The sequence below is a fragment of the Hermetia illucens genome, chromosome 4 (assembly GCF_905115235.1).
Source record: "Hermetia illucens chromosome 4, iHerIll2.2.curated.20191125, whole genome shotgun sequence".
In the NCBI taxonomy this organism is placed as follows: domain Eukaryota; kingdom Metazoa; phylum Arthropoda; class Insecta; order Diptera; family Stratiomyidae; genus Hermetia; species Hermetia illucens.
In genome coordinates this window covers 87,392,755-87,402,866 of record NC_051852.1, presented here as the reverse complement: position 1 = coordinate 87,402,866, position 10,112 = coordinate 87,392,755, and positions in this window count along the sequence as shown.

The window sequence follows — 10,112 nt, the reverse complement described above, 5'->3', positions numbered from 1 at the left end:
GAATCCATTGGGTGTGGTATACTATGAGCTGCTAAAACCGAACGAAACGGTCACGAGCAACCTCTACCGACGTCAAATGATGCGTTTGAGCCGCGAACTCAAGAAAAAACGGCCGCAATACCAGCAAAGGCATGATAAAGTTATTTTGCAACATGACAATGCTCGTCCACATGTTGCACAGCCCGTTAAAACATATCTAGAAACGTTGAAATAGGAAGTCCAACCCCACCCGCCGTACTCCCCAGACATTGCTCCTTCTGATTACTATTTGTTCCGGTCGCTGCAGCATGGCCTGGCTGACCAGCACTTCTCCAATTACGAGGAACTCAAAAAATGACTCGATGAGTGGATAGCGGCCAAGCCGGCCAATTTTTGGCGCGATGGTACCTATGAATTGCCTGAAAGATGGAAGAAAGTTGTGGCTAGCGATGGGCAATACTTTGAACAATGAATGTATAACCAATTTTTCACAATAAAGCTTCAAATTTAACAAAAAAAAAACGACAGAACTTATTTGTAGGCCCTATATGTACATATTGAAGACATAAATATTATACTCATCCTAACAAAAAACATTGCCTATTATCGCATACACACATACAGTGTCTTCCAATATTGTTCATAAAAAATTGCACATAGTAATAATTTTTAAGAATACATCAATATTCACGATTTTAGTTATAACTTATATTTATTGACGTACTGGTAGTGCCAATAACCTTTTTTGATAGGAATAATAATGCTGAAAGGGTTCAAAAAAGCAGTCCGAAAAGATATTCTGTAAGGTAAGGCCGTTCGAGTAATCAGTAAAAAATATCAGGTTTCCACCGGATTTATCTCAAAAATCCGGCAAAGATGGATGAACCTGCTCCAAGCAATAAGGGGAAACGACAAGCAAAACTCAGTCCCCCCTACGAAGAGCAAATTATCCGTATGGGATCTGACGGTCTTGGTCATGGTATAACCTAAAAGTGGGCACCACAGCCAAGAACATATAGGGGACGATGAAATTCGGAGAAGATTCTCTTAGGGTTTGGGCATGCTCCCAAGGGAGTTAACTAGGAGTAAATCGTAAAGTAGAAGGGATAATGAAAGCAAAGCAATATATTGAGATCATAAAGGATTCCTTTTTGCTCAGTCTTGAATTATTCGGTTGTGACCCAGGTGATACAATGTTTATGCAGGACAACAACCCGAAACATAAGGCGAAAATAACAATGAACTGGCTCAGGGAAGAGCAAAATTCATGCTTGGGTCTCATGCTCTCAGAACCTATCCAACCGAAAAATCTGAAAAAATCATAGTGGTGCATTTAAACGAAATCTAGACCTTCAAATACATCCCGTTCCGAAATCTGCATCAACTATTATTAACAAAGTTATAGAATATGAAACTTTTACATTTTATGGGAATTTCGTGCATTCTAAAACGTGTATGACGTCATCATAACATATCAATTCGTAAATACTACAACAAAGTGAGTTCATATGACTGGGAGTCGACGCAGGGAAACATTTCGTTTTAGTTTTTTAATCATTTATATATCAATATCAATTACTCGAAATAGGCATGTGTATGTATTTATATGTATATGCTAATGAAGCTTTGGGGTAATGTGAAATTCGGACAGATATATTTGTACATTAAACCAGCGGTATTCAACACACGGGTTCGGAGTTGGGTAGGGTTGACAACCCTGCACGGATGTTACGAAGCCTCGGACAGGATAGACTTTAAAACGACGAACCCACAACGACGACGGAATAACGATTTGCGCATTTTCTCATGGAACGCGCTTCCTGTATAGATCGAATGCTGCTCAACAGCTAGCCGATGCTCTGTCCCAATATAAGGCTGTTGTAACAGCGCTGCAAAAATACGCTGGACAGGTACCGGTTTCCTGAAGAAGAGCCAATATACCATATATTCATGTGCTCGGAGTAGGTTTCTTAGTCACCCAACAGTCAATTAGAGACGGGGCCCGTATTCAGGCGATACGTTGGCTCCCATAGCTTACATAGGGGTGCCAATGATAACGGACTGAGGATTATTCAGTTAGCAGTATCGCAGGAAGTGGTTCTTGGAAGTACCTGGTTTACGCGGAAAGCTGTCCTCAAACATACGTAGGCCTCTCCCGACGGGACCACTTTCAACCGAATAGGCCACGTGCGGATTGAACGCCGCCACCTCTCAGCCTTGATGAATGTCAGAACTTGTAGTGGATCACTATCTCGGCATAGTGCTCCGAGCTCGAATTACAACACACCTTCAATCCCCTCTGACAATCAGGTGCAAGTGAATAGTGAAGCCATTCACAATACAGCCTTCCGCAACACCTATACGGGATCAATGGATACCGCAATAACCGCAGTCAACAGAGATCCTGGAGATGAAGCATCAACAAATGATTATCACAACCACCTGAAGAGCGTTATCATTGATACGGCTAATAAACATACTTGGCCCCAGCCGCAAGAAAAATCGGAACGGCTTGTTCGGCGATGAATGTAAGCTAGCAATGGAACGGAAGAATGTTGCATACCCAGTAATGTTGCACCCGCAGAGACTTATCACGAACTTCGTCAAGCGGAGAAGCGACTTCACAGACGGAAAAAGGAGGCCTGAAAGAACCAAAAAGTCTGTGAACTGAAAAAGTACAGGGAGAAACCGCACCAGGTGCACAAGTTTTGTCAACAAGTCAACAGGATGAAACCTTGTACACCTCGATGCACATCCTGTTACGACAAAGAGGGAAATCTGATTTTCGACAGAATAGGCATATTAGAGGGATGGATTTAGTATTTGATGGACTGTCCAACAACCAAAATATCGGCAAGTTGGAGGCCCCGCCTACTGAAGACGACGCACAAATGCTGCCACTACCAAATATAGAAGAAACAGCCCTTGCAATCCACCGGCTTAAAAACCATAAGTCGCTAGGAACCAATGGAATTACAGAACGAATTGGTTAAATATAGAGACGACAAATTAGACCAAGCGATTCATCAACTGAAGCTCAAGGTGTGGGACAGCAAATCAACGCCTGACAACTGGCAACGAGGCATTATCTGTCCCATACATAAAAAGGGAGATATCAAGCAGTGTAGCAATTATAGAGATATCACGTTGCTGAGTACCATCTATAAGATATTCTCCGCTATCTTGCTAGGCTGGATAGCCCCATACGCTCAGCATATCATTGGCCCATACCAAAGAGGCTTCACTCCAGGGAAATTGGGAACAATTCGGATTTTCTCCCTGCGGCAAGCGATGGAAAAATTGTTGGAATATGACTCTCAGTTGCACCAACAGATTGCGGTGGGCTGGTCAGCCAATCCGTATGGATGAGGATGATCCAGCCCGTAAAGTTTATAAGGGCAATATTCACGGTAGAAAAAAAAGACGAAGCAGACCGTGCCTAAGATGAAGCGATGGCGTAGGTCAAGACGTCACACAGCTTTTAGGGATATCGAATAGGCGGACTTCCGCGCAAAACCGGGGTATCTGGAGTTCCTTACTAAGGCAGGCCTAGACCGGATACCGATTGTTGCGCCCTTGCTGATGATGAATATGCAGTTAAAGTACGTGAAGTATTAATAAAAACATCTATCTGAGCATGGACAGGAACATCATTGGAAAAAATACTGACGACGAGATTCGAAATAGGTGGAAGAGGCTAAATGACGACGACTACTGGTGGAAAAAATGATGTTTTTTTGTTTCTTTTTGAGCATTGGGTACGATTATCAGTAATTGACTAACAAATTATTCTAATCGTTGTTGCGACTCTGTCAGTCTAGCTTCATACCTAGTGCTAAATCAAACTACTTATTCAATGCCTCAGGCATGGTGTGGCGCGGCAGGATCTGCAGCATTCGAAATTTATTTCGGATGTTGCGGATGCGGACGGGTAGATGGCGCTGAACTCAGAAACTCTCCACTCACTCGTTTTCAGAACGCACCAGGGGAGTGGAGAACCAGCGTTAAAAAAATGCCGTTGGTTGGGACAGTAAGGACCGCATGGAAATAAGTCGGTCTCTTCTGTTTCCAACCGCGGCGCTATACACTTCGGTTCGCTCGTGACTTAAATTCAAAATAAATAAATACTTAATACTCATCTTTGGAAGTTAAATATATTGAATTTCAAAACTCAAGTATAAATAAATTCACTAAAAAGTAATACTTAAGTGGTGACCCCGATAAAAAAAAGAAAAGTGACAAATTGTCCGCCATCGCCGCCATTGGTGAAGTTCTATTAACGACAAAATTCGTCCGAGCAACACGGCAGAAATAGAACTTCCAAACACTGAGAAATCCATCAAAAGTATCAGTAGACCTTACGGCAAGCGATTTTCACACGTTCGCATCTACAGTTGAGTGTCGAGTGCCGTTGTAAACATCGCGAAAACGTGTCGCATCTCCACATCCCGAGTCGGAGCAGAGGCAAGAAAAAACGCGAGAAAACTTTCTCTACACAGTGTACTGCGCGACCCACGACGGACCCTCACCAGAAGTAGATTTTCACGCGACTTCCCGTACGCGCGCCCTCCTGCACAACACCTTTCACGCACCGGACCAGCCATCATTGCCACGACCTTCCGACAATCTTTGCAGGAAATACTATCCGCGCTTCAAAAGTGTTCCCAATGTGTGTGGGCGGATTAATGACGTAAAAATAATAAATCCGGAAAATCAGAATTGGGCAGGATCCAGCCCGCGAGCAGGTTCAGAGCAATTTGGCGCTGCAGCGTTCGGAAAGGATAAGTAGAACAACCGCCCGGTTTCCTCGCAGTCAGTGGCCGCGTCATTGCCGTCGTCATTTTGGTGAGCACATTTTCCTTGAGAATTTAGGAGTAGTACATCGAGCAACCGTGAGCACGAACGGCAGAGTTTTCCCTACTCGATCTCATACCATGCAGACCAAGTGTGAATTAGGTGGAAAAAGAATTTGGCGACGAGTCGATAGTGGTTTGGTGTAGTTTGTCACGACAACGATCAACAACAGCAGCAAACGGACGTCCCCAGCACCGCCAACGCCGCAGCTACAGCCCGACGAATTTGAACCAGCGCCGCCGTCGAGGAGGACCCCAGCTCGGCTTGAAATTATTATATATATTATTATCTCATTATCTCATATTATCTCATCTCTGTAATCATTTTATATCCAAATTCAATTGTAGCATTAGTTGTGCACTATTCGCACTAATTGTTCATTAGATTAAAAGTAAAAAGTGATAATAAAATTAAATCCGCTGCAAGAGACGGCGTGGAGGTGTTTAGCATCGCGAGTTCTCCGTTTTCTTTGGTGTTTTTGGTCTGCGCTGGAGAGCGTCCGCTTCGGTTGTCGTTTTTCTCGTTTCGTGCGTGCATTTGTGGGTACGGCCTGCCGTGTCGGTGTAAATTTCACCGCGTTTCAGTATAAACTCACCGCGTCTGCATCACAATCTCGTACTTCTCGGTAGGAAAAATGTCGTTTGACAATAAAGACGCGGCAGGCCCATCGGACCCACAAGTGACCGCCCTCGCCGTACGCGTTCCTCCGTTTTGGCGGCGGAACCCCGAGCTGTGGTTCGTGCATTTGGAAGCACACTTCCAAATGTCCGGCATCACATCGGACGCGACCCGTTTCAACTACGCGGTGGTCGGCCTGGACGAAGAGTCCATACTTCTGGTGTCCGACGTAGTGAAGTCGGCATCGTACTCTCAGCTCAAGAGCGAGTTGATCAGGCGCCTGTCGGCAAGCGAGTCGGCAAAATTAGACCACTTGCTGGCGGGTTTAACGTTGGGTGATCGAACTCCCAGCCAATTGCTTCGTGAAATGAGGCAATTGGGTGGGAGCAAGATCGGCGACGACCTGATCAAGTCGCTCTGGCTGCGTCGGCTCCCGGAGGGCACCCAGGCGATCCTAGCCTGCGTCTCCGGTTCCTTGGAGGAACTAGCAGCAACGGCCGATCAGGTACAGGAGGTGTACGTTCGCCCAACCATAGCGGCCGTTCAACCACCGTCGGATGAGGTCAGCGACTTACGACGCGAGATCGCGGCTTTAACTGCCAGCGTGGCCGAGATGCGGGCGACGTTGGACGCTCAGCGTTCGAATGCCAGGTCGCGAGCTCGCTCACGATCTGCCACACGAAAAGGGCGTTCGGGTAGCAGGTCGTCAAGACAGCCTGCGGACCAGGGTATTTGCTGGTATCATCGTAACTTCGGAGATAAAGCGACAAGATGTACGCTACCTTGCAAATTCGCGCCTACCGCAAAAAACTAGGTCCGCGGGGGGTCTTGGCGACGGCCACCCAGAGCGCAGCGCCACGTCGTCTAACTATTTTCGACCCCCTCAGCAGGGGCAACTACCTCGTCGACACGGGTGCGGAGGTTTCGGTTCTTCCCGTACCCCAGCATCATCGACTATATCCACAACCCCTCAAACTGGCGGCAGCAAATTCCTCCCGCATCAATACATACGGGTACAGGCAAGTGGACGTGAGTCTTTGCTTGCGTAGGACGTTTCCGTGGCGTTTCATCCTGGCGGATGTCAGCTTCCCCATATTAGGCGCAGACTTCTTGTGTCACTATGGGTTGCTGGTGGACTTGCAACATAAGTCCCTTATAGACCCCACAACCAAACTAAATTCGTCGGGCCAAATGGTATCTCACGCTGACAATAACCTTTCCGTTCTTTTGGAAGACATCTCCGACTCTCGTGTTCGGACACTCCTCCAAAAGTTCAGCCAGATAACTACCGAGTGTAGTCTCTCGAAACCAGTAAAGCACAATGTGCAGCACCACATAAATACTACTGGTTCCCCGATTTTCTCAAAGGTGCGTCCTCTACCACCCCAGAAACTGGCTATCGCGCGGAAAGAATTTGAACAACTTGTTCAACAGGGTATCTGCAGGCCCTCAAACAGCTGTTGGTCTTCCCCTTTACATATGGTCCCTAAGCCAAATGGCGAATGGCGTCCCTGTGGGGATTACAGAAGGCTAAACGCACAGACTGTTCCTGACCGATATCCGATTCCACTCATCCACGACTTTGCGCATCACCTCGCGAATTGCCGCATCTTTTCGACCTTGGACTTAGCCAAGGCATACCACCAAATCCCAGTAGCTCCTGAAGACATTCCAAAGACGGCAATATGCACACCCTTTGGACTCTTCGAGTTCACCCGAATGACTTTCGGATTGTGCAATGCGGCGCAAACCTTTCAAAGGTTCATTCACTCAGTCCTGCGAAACCTCGATTTCTGTTTCGTCTATTTGGATGATGTTTTGGTCGCTTCTTCTACTGAGTCTGAGCACTTAGCCCATCTCGAGTGCATTTTTCAACGTCTCCTTGAGGCCGGTTTAGTCTTAAACGTTGAGAAGTGCAAATTCCTTCAAAAACAGGTGAGATTCCTCGGCCACTCCATTTCCTCTGAAGGAATACAGCCCGACCCAGACAAGGTGCAAGCAATCACAAGCTTCCCGCGTCCAAAAACAGTGAGGGAGTTGAGGAGGTTCTTGGGCATGCTAAACTTTTACCGTCGTTTCCTGCCCAAGGCCGCCCATCACCAGTCCGTTTTGAACGCGTACTTGTCTGGCCCCAAAACAAAAGACACACGAGAGATTGTGTGGTCTGAAGAGGCTGTCTGCGCGTTGAATAAATCCAGACAGCAACTGGCTGATGCTACACTTTTGGCATTTCCTCATCAAGATGCACCCCTAGCCGTTTTTGTTGATGCCTCTGACATCGCAGTAGGTGCTGCCCTTCACCAAAAGGTGGACCAAGTTTGGCAGCCGTTGAGCTTCTTCTCGAAGCAGTTGAATCCCGCTCAACGGAACTACAGCACCTACGATCGCGAACTGCTCGCCGCATACCTGTCCATCAAATACTTCCGTTTCTCCCTAGAAGGCAGGCCGTTCACAGTGTTCACGGACCATAAGCCTCTCACGTTCGCTTTGAAACAGAAGCCCGACAAAGCGTCCCCTCGTCAGCTTCGACACATGAGCTTCATAAGCCAGTTCACGTCAGACATCCAGCACGTGTCCGGGAAGGACAACATTGTTGCTGACGCTTTGTCTCGTGTCTCCGAAGTTAACATCCCCGCCTCACTCGATTTTTCGGCTATTGCCAAGGCGCAAGTGGATGACGCAGCACTTCAGAGCCTCAAGTCCAACCCCAAATACAAATTTCGGGAGTTGCCCATCTTCGGCTCAAACCTCTCGCTCTGCTGCGAAGACTCGGAAAAGGGACCTCGGCCATACATTCCGGCCACATTTCGCAAGGAAGTGTTCCACGCAGTTCACGACTTGGCGCACCCCGGCATCAGAACAACAAACCGGTTAGTCACCGGAAAATACTTCTGGCCCTCCATGAACAAGGATATCAATTCCTGGGCCAGAGAGTGCATCGCATGCCAGAAGTGTAAAGTCTCCAGGCATGTAAGGAAAGAAGTGGGCTCATTCCCCCGCACTACCAAGCGTTTCCACACCATACACCTCGACATAATAGGGCCTTTGCGAGACTCGCACGGTTACAAGTATTGCCTCACAATCATCGACAGGTTCACGCGGTGGCCTGAGGCAATACCTCTGAAGGACATTACGGCGCAATCTTGTGCCCTCTGCCGAGAGTGGATACCTCGCTTTGGCGTCCCTGCAGTGATCGTCACTGACCAGGGAATGCAATTTGAGTCCACCCTTTTCTCCGAGTTAGGCAAACTCCTGGGTTTTAAACGCCAGCGGACTACTGCATACCACCCGCAGTCCAATGGGATGCTAGAACGTTGGCACCGGACGCTGAAAGCCGCCATTATGGCACGCGACGACCCGTCCTGGACTCAAGTCTTGCCTCTCGTCCTACTCGGCCTTCGTACAACCCGCCGAGAGGAATTTGCTGCCAGCCCCGCGGAGATGGTTTACGGGGAGAACACAAGACTCCCAAGCGATCCGGTCTTCGACAAGAGATCGGGTCTCACGGAGTCGGGGTTGGTGCGTCTGCTGAGGGACAATCTCCGACGCATCAAAGCGCCACCACCCACTCGACACTCGTCCATACCTGCTTGTTCGCCCAAGGAACTGGACACGTGCACGCACGTGCTGATCAGGACGGATGCCGTCCGGAAGCCGCTGCAGCCTCCATATGAGGGCCCGTACCGCGTTCTCGAGAGGGGAGAACATTTCTTCCAGCTCGAGATCGGTGGTCACAAAAAGGCGGTCTCTTTGTCCAGGCTGAAACCCGTGTGCGCCCCGAAGCAACGTCGTGTCCGTTTTGTGGATTAACGGCGAACGAAGTTCGGGGATCCGTCGCCGAAACCCCCTAGGTTTCGTCTGGGGGCGGAGTGATGTGGCGCGGCAGGATCTGCAGCATTCGAAATTTATTTCGGACGTTGCGGATGCGGACGGGTAGATGGCGCTAAACTCAGAAACTCTCCACTCACTCGTTTTCAGAACGCACCAGGGGAGTGGAGAACCAGCGGTAAAAAAATGCCGTTGGTTGGGACAGTAAGGACCGCATGGAAATAAGTCGGTCTCTTCTGTTTCCAACCGCGGCGCTATACACTTCGGTTCGCTCGTGACTTAAATTCAAAATAAATAAATACTTAATACTCATCTTTGGAAGTTAAATATATTGAATTTCAAAACTCAAGTATAAATAAATTCACTAAACTATTATTCACAAAAAGGAGAAAACTGGATGGACTTTGCCTCCCTGAGATGAGGGTTATACCCTTCAACACTCCGAAGAAGTGAAATATCTTGGAGTCACTCTAGATAGAAAGCTTCTTTGGAACAAACATGTAGAGGTAAAGATGAAACTAGCTCTCACAGCTTATGGGCTGTGCAGGCAGACCTTTGGTTCGATATGGGGACTTAGGCCTCTTGTGGTAATGTGGATATACAGTGTTCGACAAAAAAATGTTCGCACTGCGAGTGTGAAAGAAAATTTAAGTTCAGTACAAAAAAGCATCGAAAATAAACACATACACAAACAATTTGTTAAATGATTTTTTTTAATGAAAGTAAATAAATGAACGTATCTAAAAATGTCAAACTAGAAGAAATTAATTTTCGTTTTTTCTTTTATTTTCGGTCTTTATTATTTCATATGACCGCCCTTCGCCTTAACCACT